Below are 18,706 nucleotides of genomic sequence, written 5' to 3' on the forward strand. Positions count from 1 at the left end.
GCGATTGTGTCTCATCCTTTGATCCTTTTAAAGCTGCTCTCTGTCTAGTCCTGCTGTCCTAGGAGTGTTCATGCTAAACTGCTCATCTTGCTCTGTCACAACACACAGCACCAGCCTGTGTTTCCAGCACTGACTGGCTACAATTACTGCTGAACCCAGGAAGACAAATTGCATAGAAGAGACAATTTGCACTGGCAGAACATGCTTCAGTGTTCTGGGAGTGTTTATAGTCCTGTGAGTTTAACACTTCATGACTGAGAGCTGCCCTTCATTGCAACAGAACCCAAAGCCACAATGACCTTCATCACCATCTTCATCTGGACAGTCATCTGGGCTCGGGGTAGGAATGGGATTGAAATATTATACTTATCTCATTACTAAATATAGACCAAAAATACTATAATGGTGTAAACCATTATAATAATAAATTATATAATTAAATTATAATTATAATTTTATCCCCCTTGTGTGTTGTTTGTCATTTTCAGAGTCCACTGGACAGGCTACAGTGACTCAGATTCCAGAAGTGATATCAGCTGAGACAGGAGACATAGTTACAATCACATGTAAGACCAGTCCCGCAGCATTTAATAACCATCAGCTAGCCTGGTACCAACATAAAGCTGGAGAAGCTCCTAAACGCCTGATCTATTTTGCGACTAACCATGATAATGGAATCCCAGAGCGTTTCAGTGGCAGTGGATCTGGGACTGACTTCACTCTGACCATCACAGGAGTCCAGGCTGAAGATGCAGCAGACTATTACTGTCAGAGTTACCACTGGCTTAACAATAGATCTCTGTTCACACAGTGTTACACAGCCATACAAAAACCTCCCTCAGCAGCACTGCACAGTGACTGCACTGCTGCAAGCTGGGACCTCTTGCAGGTGCTGAGGGTGAAGAGAAAGACAAAGCACCAGGCTTCTATTACAAGCTTAAAAATATTAATCAACCATGACTTTCTTTAGATTTCACAGTATAAAGGGTTATTAATCAGGGCTGTTATGATCAATATATTTGAAAACTAAATTGATAATATGTGGATGAAGCCATTATACTGCAAGATGGAAAAAGGATAAAACAAAGGAAATTCAAACAAAACTTAAATGTTTCTGTATCAATATATACTTTACAAAAATGTATTGATGATTAAATAATTTCTAAAGTAAATGCAGTGAACAGATTGAAACAGCAAGGAGACTTCAGAAACTGACAAGGTACAGACTAACTGACCACAGCCTGGACATAGACACTGGGCAAAAAAGACGGACTTGGCTACCCAGAGAGGTCAGTCTACTTTAAGCAGAAAGGAGACAGTAAGAACACGGAGTGCTTCTTTGAAAGAAATATGCAGGGATTTTCCACATTAATATTAGCTCTCAAAATCATGTCAGGAGGGAAGTCAACAAATTTGGCAGGCCAGTATGCACCCTCCTGTCACAGACTGAGGAAGATAGCAGGTATCTGAAATAATAATTATAATAACAATTATTAATTATCATAATATAATTATAATTATTATTATTACTGTAAATGTATCGTTAATTGTTATTGGAACAAGTAATAGGTTTATTCCATGCTAAAAAAAAGAAGAAAGAAAACACAATGTTTCGGCCGTGGAGCCTTCTTCAGGTGTCAGGTTAATTGTTATTGTTTCACAACAGTATAATTTGTTAGTCATTCAAGTAATGTTCTTTGAATTTAAATTTGAGCATTTTTAATGTAAGCTCAGAGAGCAGTGTGAGTGTTTCTAGTGTAAACCCTTGACAATTCTCAACAATTATCATCCTGAGCACAGAAATACTGGCTATGAATGTGTTGCTGTTGTTGATTTGGGATGTATACACTGTAATAGCTAAGGAGGAGGGGCATTTCCATTCACCTTTTTGAAAGTTTACATCTCAGAAAAACGTTTGCAATTTTCAGAGTCTGAAACTATGGATAGAAACTGAGCTGTTTGCTACAGCTGAGCTTACAGGCCTGTAAAGACAGAGGATCAAAGGAAACTTTCTGGTTAATTACTCTGGTTTATCACAATAAAGAATACACATTTAGCAGAAACACAAGATAAAAAGAAAGTGGGAGGAAAAGGAGACAAGAAAGGAATGGAAGGAAGACTCAGAGAAGAAATACCATCACTTTTCCCTTTTTATTTGAGGGAATTATGATTTACTTTCTTGTGGAATCCTCAGGCTAAAGATGTTCTCTCCCAGTTTGCTCATGTATTTTGAGAACAGGGAGGCAGATTTCCATTCCATTTCAGTTACCCAGGTTATAGGAAGGGAGATTTACTGCTGAAATGTAAGTTTTTATTTAGGATGTTGCATATCTCTTTTGTTGGCCCGTAAGGGTGTCATATAGTGTTTCTGTTTACAGGGTTAGCAGTCTGGGTTTTATATACTATATTTGTAACGACCACTAACCGGCCCAGACCAGCTCCGAAGAGGTCTAATCAGTCCCAGCAGCTGGGTGATAATTACAAACGCTGCCGCACGTGTTAATTCTCTTCAGACGTCTTACCGTGCGGCAGGCTGCATTATTTAAGCCGCTCTTACTCGCATATCACTGCTCGGTATTGAGTTCCCTACCTGTGGCTCTACCTGGCGTTTCTTTCACTTTGCCTTACCGGATTTTCTGACCTCATCGTTTTGCCTTCGGACTACGTTTCTAACCTCATGAGACAGATAATACACACACATTTTACTCTGTCATTATTTATTAAACAAAAAAAAAATCAGCCAACATTCAGTAGCCTTGTGTGAAAAGTAAGTGCAACCTTCGGTTATCAGTTAAGAAGTATCAAAGAGTCAGGAAAGGTGTTCTCATTCACTCTGTAAGGCATTTATTCATATTGCGCAATAGGGAAAAACAGCAACCACTAGTCTGTGCAGCAAATGCGAGCTGATTTTCAAAGTAAAATAGGAAAAGGTCCCTTATTTTATACACTTAGCTGATGCAACACTTCATCTTGTTTACTTCATTATGGTTGGTTAGTAATACAAAGACAGGCAAGACAATAATTTTCCAGTCCTTATAGGTCTTAGCCTTGAAGAACAGAGAAGATAACTACGTGCAGTTTTGTATCTGCCTTTTTTGCTGGGGCAGAGATTAACATATTCTTAGAACATTCCGTGCCCTTGACTTGCTGGGTACAATCACACATTGTTCACAGAATACAGCTGCTTTTACAACACAGCTCTGCCTGTAAATGACATTTTTAGGATAAAACACTTTTTTTCAGTAACTTTCCATTACAGAAGACAATTCGAATCAGGTGCACTAAACAAGTGCTAAACATTCCATTGTCTTTCCTGAAGGCTGCAGTCTGACATCAGGTTACGCTGTGAAGAACAAAGTTTAGTGTCACAAATGAGATGGAATGGGACTTAGACAGAGCAGGAAATAAAAAATACATAAAGCCATGTTCAGTAAGAGTCATTGTAAGAGTGATGCATGTTACTATCTCTATTTTACACACAATAATTTCAGTAAGTAAATTTAATTTGATTAACATCAGAACACTTTGATGCCAGTGCAGTCCCTTCCATGTGCAGGAAAATGTTCAGAGTGGACTGCACAGTAGTGCAGTGGTTAACATTGCTGCATAACAGTGTTGGGGCACTGGGTTCAACACCAGAACTGGGGTGCTACCTGTGGTGGAGTTTGAATTTTCTCCCTGTGATCCAGGTGGACAATATTCCAAGGTCTCCATCACACTGAGGTGCCATTGACAAGAATTCAGCCTTTTCACTGTTACTCAACTGGTTCTCCACTGAAACATCTTTAAAATACTAGAATTTGTTATAAAATGTGAAATTAAACTTAAAGTATACATTTGTGACAATGTATTTTTATTATTAAATATACAATATAAGGATCAAGCTGTCATTAGATAGTTGTGATTTTTAACATCTTAGACATTAGTTACACATTTTTGACAGGGATAGAACAGAGCAAAACATTAACAGACACAAAACCCTAACAGGCTCCATCTGTTTTCACAGCTCAGATCTCATCTAACTGTCTGTGACAGGATTTGTATACAGGAAGGAACTTTGCATACCTGTACCGCCTCAGTGCTATAAACACTTTAAGACTCACAGTGTGGATCAGTCACTGTTTAGGCCTTTCAGAGTCACTGACACACACAGGACAATCATGCCACTGATTCTACTGCTGGGGACTCTGGGGCTCTTTGCTCAAGGTGAGGATTAAAGAAAACGCTTCTCACATAATGTGTTTAATAAAGCAGTCTTAACTTTCATTATTGTGTGGAAACATTAAAGTGAAATTTTAAGAAGTTCAATGTAAAAGTGCTTCAAAGGCAAATTTATAAGCAAATGTTTATGACAAGCAAGTATTGATATTCATTCTTTGTTTCCATTTCACCTCCAGAGTCCAGTGGGCAGATTGTTCTGACTCAGTCTCCAGCTCAGTCTGTTCTCCCAGGAAGCTCTGTCTCTATCAGCTGTACAGCCAGTCAGTCTATTAGCAGCTATCTCAGCTGGTACCTGCAGAAACCTGGTCAGGCTCCACAGCTCCTGGTTTATCTTGCAACAAACCGTTATACTGGGGTTCCTGATCGATTCACTGGCAGTGGGTCTGGAACAGCCTTTACACTGACAATCAGTAGAGTCCAGGCTGAAGATGCAGGAGATTATTACTGTCAGCAATATCAGAGCTACCCTCTCACACAGTGATACACATCTGTACAAAAACCTCCCTCAGCCCTGCAGAGTTGCTACAGTGGACTGAGCACAAATAAGTTTGAACATAATGTATTAAACTTTTATCTTAATGTTATATTCAGTATTTTTACCCAAATCACTTCTAAACGTATCTACAGTATGTTTTTAAATGAAACCAAAGATGAAAAATAAAGAATTATTTGAACACTTAACAGCTATGTAGATCTAATTTTTATACATTCTTGATATCAAATAGAATTATAGATCTTTAATATTTTCAACAGTATTAAATGTTTATCATCATTCCAATAAAACCAGTGGTAACTTCCATCACTAAGAAGAGAAAGAAAAAGCTGCTGTTCAGGCAGTAGAATTACTTTATTATGAACGTGTTGGACTGACTGTGCACAGGACACTGTCATTCTAACAGATCAAATCAGACGAAGCAGGAGCCTGAAGACACTGAATCTCTTGGTGGTTCTCATTCTTGTGTGTTTATGGTCAAATAGAGCCACATTAAATGAAGTCTGTATTTCTCAACTGTGGCCACAAGAGGGAGACAGAACACTGCTATCTGCACTGTACAATCACACATTGATAAAGCCAACAGAACAGCCTGCAGTTCTCACCCTTGTCAATACAGTTCCCTCATCGTTGGTACTTATCTCCTCTGTGTTAGTGGTTTCATGTCTTTCTAAGCACCTGAAGAAGGATTCCTAAAATGTCTCGAATGAAAATATTTTAATAACTTAAACCTAGTGTATAAGATACACAATTTTCCTTTTTAAGTATAATACTGTATGAACATCTGCCTTTGCAGAATAAATATAATATATGCAATATATTTTATCATACGCTCAGTTCAATTCTGATAATCTGAAACTAATTGTTTATATGCTCTGTAACAGAAAGAAAGCCCCAACACTCTCTGTCCAATATTGTTTTTGACAAACATAAATCTGTTCATGAATCTGGAAGAGTACAATTAGGTTATTAAAGTCTCATGCAGTCTCTCACTGTTTCTGCTGTCTGTGCCCACAGTGACCCTCTGTAATATCTCAGATCACCCTGAGCCTACACTCCACACACAGTGAATCACAGCAGTCTGTTGATAGGAAATCCTCCAGTCCTACAGTATCTGCAGTTACTATTCTCAGATACAAAACAACTTTACTCTGTTTTATCTGACATCTTGGCATATGTTTCTAATATCTTAATGTTTAAGATATGAGGTCTTTCTGTAAATCAGCCGGTTTCACACATTCAGAAGGCCTTTGTTTAGATACGATATGTCAATAGAATATGAACCAACAATACAAGTACAGACAATTCAGTGTTTAATACAGTATATAGTCCATCACTGCAAATTTACAGCACAAATCTAACATGGAATCATAAAACCTTTTTGTGAGTTTTCAGTCTGGTGAATGTAGCTTGGTCTTGTTATTAAGTTATTTCCAGTTGCTAAAGCCTGAAATAAATGATTACTTTGTAACATCTGAAAATAACTAGACTGGATTAGAATGGACTGTTTTCCATATATACTGTACTATACACCTCAATTTTCTTACTTTCACATTAGAATGAATAGTATTAACTAGAAATATCACTACACCTTCCATCAATCATATCAGCTTTTGTTGAATGTTATGTGTGTAATGCTTGTTTTCAAGTGATTTCAAGTTATTTTTATTTTCATTTTAGAGGAACAGTGTTATGTGTGTAGGTGGTTGAATGTTCGCAAAACCTTTAATGAAGATACTTACTTTGAAGATACATACTGTACATACTTTACCGAAGCATCAATATTCAGTCCCCTAAGTAAGTAGTTGTTGGAAGCAAATTTCACAGTAATTTCTGTAACTGCTGGCAATTACTGTAAAGCTACTAGTGCTATAAAGTTTGTGTCAAATTCCTGGATACAGTACATCTCCCTCAGATGTGAACAGCAGGATGGTGTAATTGTGTGCATTCCTCCTGGTAAAACTGCTTCAGTCCTCACTTTGTTTGTTGGAGATTGATTATGAACTTCAGCTGTCAAGCCTCTCCATCACTTTTCTATGGGATTCAAGTCTGAGCCTTGACAGGGACTGGAACACTCAAGGACTTTCCGTCTGTACCTGTCAGACCTTTTCAGTGTGGCTCTGGATTTGTGCTTCAAGTCATTGTGCCAACAAAGAGTGAATTTTCCATTCATTTTCAATTCATTATTAATTAGCATACAAGTTAGTTACTGTATCTGTAGAGACTAGAATATTGTCTCAGACACAGAATAGCTTTGTAATGCCATTTCTAATCATTTTCCTGCTTCTCCTACTGCTCAATTTGGAAGAGGGGTCTTATCTAGGGGTCTGGGTGAAATGATGCACATTCCAGTACATAATGATGAATTAATAACATAACATTATATATCCATTAAAGAGAAAGACTTATTTATAAGAAAGTCAAACTCATTGATTTTGATTACACACAGGCAGTGATCATGGCATAAATTTGTCTCACAAGCAACCTGGCAGAAATGTAAAAGTAACTTCAGCCACCAGTGTCTGAGCACCTTACAGTGAGAAGCATCTGCTGCCTCAACAGACAGCTCTGTTCGGCGATCTTACTGCAGGTGTCTGGTTGTCATATCTCCTCCTCTCCAGTAGAATCAACACTAGAATTGACTTTCCCTCTCAGATGTGGCCGACAGTGACAGTTGCTTTAAGGTGTCTTGTATTTATTTATTCTTACTGCCCTTTCAATTGCAATTTAACAGACAATGACATCATACTGATTATTAATAGGAATAGGATTCTGATGTATTGCAATAAAATGATAAATTCTCATAATGTTCATATTCACCTCCTCAGCTGATTTTAGCTTATCATGTTCTCTATATAAATCCTGTCAGGATAAAAATTTTTGTTCATGGAAATTTTAATGCTAATCTTACTCCATTCAAAGACAAAATATTTTCTTTATTTGTCCCTGATTCAAATATAAACAATTTGCGTAGAAGAGACACTTTGTTAGAGTACTCACTCTATCTTACTCTATTCAAAGGCATCTTTTTTCTATAAATGCCCACGATTCAAATGATAAGATTTGCATAGAAAGACGCTTTGCATTGGCAGCACATGCTTCAGTGCTCTGGGAGTGTTTATAGCCCTATGAGTTTAACACTTCATGACTGAGAGCCGGCCTTCATGGCAACAGAACCCACAGCAGCAATGACTTTCATCTCCATCTTCATCTTTGCTTTCCTTCTTTGTATTCAAGGTAAGAATAATGTACTGTAGAAAGATACATTTGTGGAGGATTTATGTAAACAAATATTGTACTACATACAATATATGAAAAATATTCTAGTTAAAAGATACAATTTTACACTTCCATACACTTCTTATTCTGTCTTATTTCTTACAGTGGACAGGTTACTGTGACTCAAACTCCATCAGTGAGATCAGTTCTCCCAGGACAGACAGTCACTGTGAGCTGTAAGACCAGTCCTGCAGTTTACAGTGACTCAGCAGGTGAACGCATGGCCTGGTACCATCAGAAATCTGATGGAGCTCCTAGACTTCTGATTTATCTTGTAAATAAACTAAACCCTGGGACCCCAAGTCGTTTCAGTGGCAGTGGATCTGGGACTGACTTCACTCTGACCATCACCAGAATCGAGGCTGAAGATGCAGGAGATTATTACTGTCAGAGTGCTCACAGTGGTGGTGTGTTCACACAGTGTTACACAGCCATACAAAAACCTCCTTCAGCAGGACTGCACAGTGACTGTACTGCTGCAGCTGGGACCTCCTGCAGGTGCTGAGGGTGAAGACAAAGACATAGGACACAGCCTGAGGAGGAGCTCAGTTGCACACAAACACAGTGAATTTCATGAATGACATTTCCATAGTAGTGTGGAGCTCAATAATGAGATCCAGTGGTTCCAGCTTTATTCATATCCCACATGAAATAGGAAGAAAAACATGAGACTGCAATCTATAGTTAAGATATTGTATGCTATTACTATTTACTATTCATACTTACAATTTAAAAAATGCAAGACTAAAATACTAATAGCAGTGAACAGAAAAGTCATGTTTTTGATTAATACATGATTGGGTAGGGTAACAACTGCGATGTTCTGTAGCATTCAGACAGCTGCAGTGTGCAAAAGCCCAGCAGTGGCAGTATTGTGAGTTCAGGGGGTGTGAGTCTTATGGCTATGGGGAAGACCTCTAATAAAACTGGATTAACAATATTCCTTTTTCAAATAAAATCCATCAAAATTAAATCTACAACAACGTTCTGGAATCACAATGAGCACATACAGAAATATATATAGAAATATATAGAGGCCTCCAATAGTTTACTGTTTCCCTGGGGTATAAAAAGGAGGCAACACACAGGAAACACTCAGCTGCAGATGGCATTATCACAGTGAAGAGCAGAGAGCTCCTTCAACACTGCAGGGAGATGGTAGTTAACCCCACAAGGTGGAGGAATGGCTATAAAAATATCTACTTGTGAAAGTTCTCAACCTAAATGATGTGGAGCATATGGCATAAGAACATTAAAAACCTGAGAAGTAAGAATAATTAAATTGCAAATCTTTCCTCTGGAAGCTCTTCAAATCCCAACACCAACCTCCACCTTGAATTCCCTGTATATACTGTAACAACAACACTTCATCAGACCGATGTGTGAAAGTGTGAACTCTACCCACCAGCAAGTGGAAAGAACAGCCCCTCAGTGTAGCTCCTTCTGTTGTCAACTGGAGGCTACAAGTCCCTGCTCTCTTCTACAGGGAGCTGCTGTCCCCTGGAGGCAAGAAATTCCTCCTCCTGGGTTGAGATTGTGAGGAGAGCAGGGTTGTAATGATAATGCTCTCCCCACAATCTATAGCAGAGGGAGATGTTATACAGAGTGAGACGTTGTGATTTCTCCTTGGCTATCACCTACTGGGGTCTCATGTTGCTCAATGTCTCTTTTAAATTCAGTCAGGGATCAGACAGAAAGCCCCTCTCTCTCGTCTTTCAAAACCCTGTGATTAATGAATGATGCAAAACAGAGGAAAACTATCCATCTATTTTCAAGTCCTACCTCTGCTCACAGCTCAGATCACATTGATTGGTCTGAAACAGGATTTATACACAGGAGAAGAAAGTGCTTTGCATACCAGAGCGTGCAGGGGCCAACGATAGCATTTACCATTATTTTAAATAGGAAAAATTTGTTAAAAATACGCTAAATGTACAATGCGCAGGGGTTTCCAGAACGCAATCTTCACGTAAATTGAGAACCCTCTGTAAAACTATATGACTTGCATTACTTGCAAAGGGTGCAAGGCAGGATACACTCTGGAAGAGAAGCCGGTCGGTTGCTAGGCAGATAGACACAAAAAGATACACAAACACTCATACTGGGGTCAATTTTCCCAGCAGCCAGTTATTCAATATAACAATGTATTTGGACTGTGAGAGGAGACCAGAGCACCTGGTGGGAAACCCATATGAACATGGGGAGAATATTTTGCACAAGCAAAATACAGAAATAAAAAGTTAATAAAAGTTTGGCAGTAAGGGATATTCCAATTGAATGTGATGATTAACATAGTATGATTAAAAACTTTGAAAATTTATCAATGATATCATAATTAATAATTGGATTGCTCTGATTGAAAATCATTTTAAAAACTATCTCTATTAGTGCAATTAGCACAGCAGAAGCCTCTTCACATATAGAATCATACAGTGTGTCTAGATGCCTGGATGCTCTTCAATTACCACACAGTCAGAATGGATGTGTGCAGTCTGGCCCACACCTGGAATAGAAAGACAGAACACTAAAGAGAAGGAACTAAAGGAAAAAAGACACAGCACTCCACAACACTTGCCAGTCATCATATAGTAATAGTCCTGTGATGAATCACCACACAATTGGCAGTCATATCCCTAAACCCCAATTAAAACCCACCTGAAATGTGGTCCCCAAGCTTCTGTTCTGCATCTTAAATAACAAGTGGAAAATCCTGGAAGATTCCCAACCACAGTATTACATCTTTCCAAAGTCCTACAAAATAGATAGCCTTCCCATCATAAGATCTTTGGGAAGTTCAGATACACAAAAAAAATGTAAGTATGCTAAAAATGTTATTGACACACGTTTGATAGTTCATGATAGTGAAAGAATATTTACTTGTACGAGAGAATAAATGTGATTTAACTGTTTGATAATGATATAACCTACAAGGTTGACAACAGCCTGTATATTCAATATATGTTATGAGATATGAGATCATTTGAGTTTACATATGTGAAATTTATTAACTCTGATGTTATTAAGCCTTATCTTGGTAATCCCTGAGTGAATGATCAATCTTTCCTATCACAGCAGATCATTTCACAAATATATTCTATTAAGACAGTTTATTATGCAATTTCTGGTGTTGTATCAATAAATTGTACACCATGTATGTTGTGCTGCAGCTGCTATTAAGCCCTGCAGTGAAATGACAGGTTGAGCCCCAAGTGCAGGACTACAGGGATCTTTGGGAGATCAGAGAGATCAGATGGAGGTGAGGCAGAGAGAAGGAAGCAGAGAGCGAGAGATGTGTGGGCTGACTGAGCTGAAAGAGAGTGAAGGCTGCAGTCTGCAGACTGGGACCTGTCTGTAGAGAAGGTGGGGAGACCAGCGCGAGAGGAGCTGTGTGGAAAGTAGACATAATCAGACAGAGGAATAGCAGGTTTTGTAGCAGGCCAGCGGAAGACTGGGAACCCCAAGTGCTGGCAAAGAGGGCCTCCAGGGGAAGGCAAGTCTCTGTTGGATCAGTGCTTTCTGAATGTTTAAAGAAAGGACTATTGTTTTTAAGAGGTGTATATGCAGAGTCTAAATGTAGTAGAGGTCTAATGTCAGAGTACTGATCTAGTTGTACATGCACTACCTATTGTAACTCTAAGGGGTTCACATGGACACCCTCAACTGCTGCCGCATCAGGTCAGCCCCCCACCATCAGGGACTCGAACACAGGCCTCCGGCATCACTCAACAGGGACCCAGCCTGTTGAGCTAAAGAGAGATCTTCCCTCATCCCAGCGGCTGTGATCCTGCTATTACAGGGAAGGGCAGCGACGTCACCGCTCTGGTAAGCCGGCTCTCACAATCAATGGTGGCCGTATGCGTTACACTATTAAATACACATAACAGACCCAACCCTTGCAGATTGCACCTGATCTCCCAACTCAGGCCTTTTCTAACTGTCTGTGACAGGATTTGTATACAGGAAGGAGCTTTGCATACCTGTGCCGCCTCACTGCTCCAAACACTTTAAGACTCACAGTGTGGATCAGTCACTGTTCAGCCCTTTCAGAGTCACTGACACACACAGGACAATGATGCACCTAATTCTACTGCTGGGGACAATGGGGCTTTTTGCTCAAGGTGAGGATTAAAACCAATACTTCTCTAATTCTATTATTTTTATTTTGTTTTCATTAATTTCACAATATTAACTGTTAAAAGTTAAAGTTTAAAGAACTAAATACATTTAGAATTAATCTAAAATGTAAAGAGCTTCAACAGAAGAGTAGCAGATGTGTTTTCTGAGGCAAATTTAGTTACACATTTAAAAAAGTATGTATTATTACTGGATAGGTGTTGACTTAAATATACTTTTTGATATCTGCAGTATACTGTATACCTGTTAGGATATTATGTAAATAAGCTTTACAGAAAGGCGTAAAATAGCTTAAAGAAATGTAAATTACTTTGTTTTGTATTGTTTTCAGAATCCAGTGGACAGATTACTGTGACTCAGACTCCAGCAGTGAAATCTGTTCTCTCTGGACAGACAGTCACTGTGAGCTGTAAAACCAGTCCTGCAGTGTATAATAACAACTACCTAGCCTGGTACCAACAGAAAGCTGGAGAAGCTCCTAAACTCCTGATCTATAGAGCAACTACTCGTCAGACTGGGATCCCAGAGCGTTTCAGCGGCAGTGGATCTGGGACTGACTTCACTCTGACCATCACAGGAGTCCAGGCTGAAGATGCAGCAGATTATTACTGTCAGAGTGCTCACTACCTCAGCAGTAAATGGGTGTTTACACAGTGTTACACAGCCATACAAAAACCTCCCTCAGCAGGACTGCACAGCAACTGCACTGCTGCAGCTGGAACTTATTGCAGGTGCACTTACAAGTTTATTATACTACTGTAAGAGATCATTTAACACAGTCACAGTATTCAAAGAACTGTGATTATATTATTTCTCATTACAATCATACTGACTGCGAGACAGGACGGAGATACCAATCACATATGCCACCATATTCAACCAAAAAGTCCATCCGTCCATTTTCTTACCACAGAACCCAGTACAGGGGCCCAAGTCTTACGGTACAGTCTTACGGGAGATTGAAATATGCGTTTTTAAAATCATATACCCTTAAGTATATTTTTGTTTGAATTATGTAGTGCGAGTCAAAATAACGAGCACCACATAGTTATGCCGTTGGCCGCTCGATGCGAGTGTCTCATTGGTGCATTGGGAATTTTTATTTTATACATGTGTTTTTATTTTATACATAGTACAAGTTGATGTATTGAAGGTATTTAGCGAATGCCACGTCCCATCATTCACATCTATAGTGTGTAAGCAGAGTCAAACTTACGCGTGTGGAATGCAACTATAGAAATTACCAATATTTTAAATAGGAAAAATGTGTTTAAGAATACATGAAATTTACAGTACACGTGGGTTTCCCGAATGCAACCTCCACGTAAATTGAGAACCCTCTGTAAAACTACATGACTTGAATTACTTGCAAAGGTTGCAAGGCAGGATACACTCTGGAAGAGAAGCCAGTCAGTTGCTAGGCAGATAGACACAAAAAGACACACAAACACTCACACTGGGGTCAATTTTCCCAGCAGCCAGTTATTCTAACATTGTATTTGGACTGTGAGAGGAGACCAGAGCACCTGGTGGGAAACCCATATGAACACGGGGAGAACATTTTGCACAAGCAAAATACAGAAATAAAAAGTTAATAAAAGTTTGGTAGCAAGGGATATTCCAATGGAATGTGATGATTAACATAGTATGATAAAAAAATTGAAAATGCATCAATGATATCATAATTAATAATTGGATTGCTCTGATTGAAAATAATTTAAAAAGCTATCTCTATTCGTGCAATAAGCACAGCAGAAGCTTCTTCACATATAGTAGAAGATTCATACAGTGTGTCTAGATGCCTGGATGCTCATCAATTACCATACAGTCAGAATGGATGTGTGCAGTCTGGCCCACACCTGGAATACAGGGACAGACAGAACACTAAAGAGAAGGAACTAAAGGAAAAAAGACACAGCACTCCACAACACTTGCCAATCATCATATATTAATAGTCCTATGAATCACCACACAATTGGCAGTCATATCCCTAATGTTCTATTAAAACCCACCTGAGATGTGGTCCCCAAGCTTCTGGTCTACATCTTAAATAACAAGTGGAACATCCTGGATGATTCCCAACCACAATATTACGTCTTTCCAAAGTCCTACAAAATAGATAGCCTTTCCATCATAAGATCTTTGGGAAGTTCAGATACACAAAAAAAATGTGTAAAACTAATCGGTATACTGGGATCCCAGAGCGTTTCAGTTGCAGTAGATCTGGGACTGATTTCACTCTGACCATCACAGGAGTCCAGGCTGAAGATTCAGCAGATTATTACTGTCAGAGTTACCACAGTGGTTATGTGTTAACACAGTGTTACACAGCCATACAAAAACCTCCTTCAGCAGGACTGCACAGCGACGGCAATGCTGCAGCTGGGACCTACTGCAGGTGCACTTACAAGTTTATTTTGCTTTTATGAGAGATAATTTATTTTACTACTGTAAGAGATCATTTAACACAGTCACAATATTCAAAGAAATATAATTATATTATTTCTCATTTCAATCATATTGATTATGAGGCTGGAAAGCAAGATACTGATCACATCTCATATCTGTGGTATTCATAATGCTCATTAGAAGCATGATTCCATTTGGCACAGAAAAGTCCATCCATACATTTCCTAACCACTTTAACCAGTAATGGGGCAGAATGTCAACATAAACATCATGCCAAACCAAACCGTTTTTGTGGTGTGCTTGAAATAACAGAGATAGAAAAAAAATGACAAATACAAGAAGAAAAAAACACATATATACAGAATACAATATGATTCTATATTACATGCATTACTTGCAAAGGGTGCAAGGCAGGATACACTCTGTATGAAAGCCATTCCATTGCAGGGCAGACAGACACAATTACACACACTCTCACACTGGGGTCAATATTCCCAGCAGCCAGATATTCTACCAGTATGTCTTTGGATGGTGGGAGGAGACCAGAGCACCTGGTGGGAAACCCAAGTGGGCCTGGGGAGAACATGCAAGCTCCACACAGATATCATCCCCAAAATTAATCCAGGGCTCCAGTGCTGCCAGGCAGCAATGACACGACTCAAAAATCATACCTACAAACTGTATTTTTACTCACATAAAAAGTTACTCAAATAAGATGCATAAAAAGCCAAGTATTATTCATTTATACCTGTAATCTGACTGTTTTGTTTTAACATGTCTCAAATATATTTACCATTTCTTGCATTTCTTACTGATTACAGATCAGTTCTGGCTGTAACAGGCTTGTTCACAGCTAGTAACAGGTATCTTGACAGAGAGAGTGAGACCGGACACACTGATGGGCCCAGTTGCTCTCTGGGACGAACAGTGTCGCTCAGGTGACACACAGGCAAATGGTCAGTCTTTGTCTTAGAGTGCCACACAGCTTTTAATGTCCGCCTTCTCTTTTAATGTTATGTCAGTATTTCAATATTCCTTCTGTCTCTTTCTGCACTGGTGGTTTTGGGGTTCACTTGCTTCTGTTTGGAGGTCGAGCCTCCTCGTCCGATCACCTCTTAACCAAGCAGATAAAACTAAAATAATTACATGATCAAACATCTGCAAAGCACCTGATTCTTGGATGTTGGTATTCCTTGTGAACTATACAGTATGATCCCTGATACAGAATGTCTGAATGAGAATTTCTGCAGCTCTTAATTTCTAGAAGAACGTGTGACTCTTACCTAAAACAATGAGAAATGTGATAAAAAAGAACATAAAAATAACAAAAATGATCTGTCCTTCTGATCTGTTTCCACAGGTCTGCTGCCTCAGGCTGTGAGTCAAGACCTTCGAGCAGCTGTGTGCTTCTGAATTCAAGTTTTGGAAATAAATCAGACCAGAGGGGGCGTCCAGGTTGCGTACAGACACAAAACGGACAACTCGGTCAAAATGACGGCAGACTCCCTCCTGTTCCCTTTCACAGCCAAGGCAGCTCTAAACATCAGATTTTACCCCCCACTCTCCCGGCACAAGAGAGAGGCCCTGCGGAGCGTCCACTACAAAAGCTGGACTGAACTCATCCTGGTCATCAGGGAGCGATTCTGGGAGAAGGAAGGGATCCGCTGGGGCAACTCTGTCACGGATCGCCCATCGATCTTTATTAACTACATGAGCGAAGCGCTCTAGAGTAGGTTCAGGCTGGTCTGGCGTCTCACACCTTGTCAGACAAGTCCTTGTTCTTCCTGGGGAGGAGCGACGAGGCCTTCCAGGAGCTGGCCCTGAGTGACCTGGCTGCCATCCACAGCAAGGGCGTCCGTGCTCTGTACGAAGGTGGGCTGGTGAAGAAGTGGAGCCTGGATGAGTCCAGCCTGGGTGTCTTTGCGCTCTTCATGCCCTTCCAGCTGACGGATTATCTCCAGGACCTGCTCGTGGCCTTTCAGAGAGTGTGCTTCACGGGGAAGCACACCGCCCTGCTCCACTTATCGATCGAGATCGATTGATCGATCGGAAAGTCTGCCATGAGCGTGGCCCAGCTCGTGAATGACAAAGCATCTGCTGACACTGATCATCAAGTAAAGATGTAGCTTTCAAAAAGCCTGCAGGGCCTCTGGGCTCTTCTTTCCAAAGCACAGCGATCTCTACAGGCTATAGTGCTCTAAGCCCAGGCAGAGCCTCTCCAGAGTTCAGAGTTTCGCTGACAGTCATTCTCACATTTCCTGTTGATTCTGATTAAACAGCTCTTACTTGATGGTGAATTGTAAATGAACAGAAGGGTGGGAGTGATGTGGTATCAGACATGCCTATAGCAGGAGTGACCCTATATCTGACATGCTAATTTTAAGGAGGGACACTATTAGAAAAGCACCCACAATTGGAATGACATTATTGAACATGCCCACTTTGAAGACAGACAAGGTATGAAACATGCCCAGAAGAGGATTTTCCTTCTGCAGGTCCAATTGGCTTCATTTCAGGTGCCACAGCAAAACTCTAAAACAGATACGGATCTGCAACCTATTACAAATCTCTGTAATTATAAATGACCTTTTTGGAACAGAAAGCAAAATATTTTTTGAATTACAAATATGCCCAACATGGAAAACATAAATCAATCAGCCTGTGATTAAGAGCATGTCTGGGTCTGAAATCAGCAAACACAGGGGGTTCCTCAAGGACCTCAAGGCAGCCTCCAGTACCTCTGTTTCACTCACTGCATTTGAGAAGGAGTACCCACAGAACATTCCTTACTGGGGAGAAACTCTCTAAATCTAGAAAGCTGTTAGGCATTGCTGTTAAGTTGTGAATATCCAAACCTTATTTAAGCAGAAAATATGGAAACCCTCTCTATAAAAATTAGAAAACTGTTTTGTTTTCACATGTCCTTCTGGTGACTGTGCTGGCGAATAATATTTTATTCTATTCTATATTTCTTCTATATTATTGAGTGGTTGTTTCATAGCATTTACAGGATCCTCCATTATAGTACTGTAAATATGTTTGTGGAGATCTACAAATATTATAGAGAGGAGCCAAAGACAGGCTATTTCTAGAAAATGTATTTCACAAATGCTGTCGTAGTCAGTTATAGCGATTGGAGGAGCTACAGTTTGTCTCTTTTTAGATATGATACGATTATATCTTGCTTGAAACTTTATTTTTAATGTCAAGACAGCCATGGAGAATGTTGCTCTCCTGGAGCTGCTTCAAGGTGGAACATCATGGAAAAAATCATTAAAAGCAGGAAACTAATCTGGTGCAAAGAGGGGATGTTTCAGTCTCAGATGTTTTTCATGGTTTGTGATTTCTGGAGATGGAAAAATGTATTGACTTAGGAATGTACATTCAATCTACATAAAGTCATTTACAAAACAAAAATGCCTCAAAGCAGGTTTTGCTTTCATAAGATCTTTCCGCAACGGTTCTCCACCAGCCTGTCCTGTTGTTCTTTAAGGACACCATCTCCTTCTCCTTTGTGTGACAGTAAAGTAGCTTCTGGTGAAATATTGTGGCCAAACATGTTTAATAAAGCTTAATGCACTGCACATATTCACAGTGAAAACAGAAGACAGAAGAGGAATCAAGACTGACTGAAAATTCAACATCTTGAAAGGGTCTATGTTTATCAAATATCCTATTTCAAGATCAACACCTGGTTAAAGGCTGAATTTGGGAAAGCAATAGAAGTGGAAAGAGCTTGTATATGATCATATGATGTAGATGCTTGGAGCAAGCTGCCACAATCATCAATCATCAATAATCACCAATTAACTCGGCAGTCTCAATTAAGGCAGCCTATTGATTCAGCCAAGCATTTTTCTGCAGTAATCTGGGTGAAGTGCATTCTAAAAGGGCAAAACAACAGTGGTCTAGCTGGGATTTCAACCCACAGCCTTCAAATTAGCTAATTGAAACCAAGAAAGCAAGATGGGCCCACTAGCCTCCTTGGTTATAATCTTTCTTGTATCTCTGAGGAGCTCATACCTTTTTTGACTATAATAGAAGAGGTTAACTGATGTCTTAAAATGGCAACTTGCACTTTGAGCTTTAATCAAACTGCTCGTCTTGCCCTGTCACAACACACAGCACCAAGCCTGTGTTTCCAGCACTGACTGGCTACAAGTGCTGCTG

General features: G+C 39.6%; 1 protein-coding gene across 1 annotated transcript in view; it reads right to left on the reverse strand.

Moving 5' to 3' along the window:
• LOC148646745 (NACHT, LRR and PYD domains-containing protein 3-like) overlaps positions 1-18,706 on the reverse strand; it is a 2,700,574-nt gene that overhangs the window by 897,508 nt on the left and 1,784,360 nt on the right. The gene's annotated exons all lie outside the window — the stretch shown is intronic.

Source organism: Lepisosteus platostomus, chromosome 16 (genome assembly GCF_059453375.1).
Source record: "Lepisosteus platostomus isolate fLepPlt1 chromosome 16, fLepPlt1.hap1, whole genome shotgun sequence".
Lineage (NCBI taxonomy): Eukaryota > Metazoa > Chordata > Actinopteri > Semionotiformes > Lepisosteidae > Lepisosteus > Lepisosteus platostomus.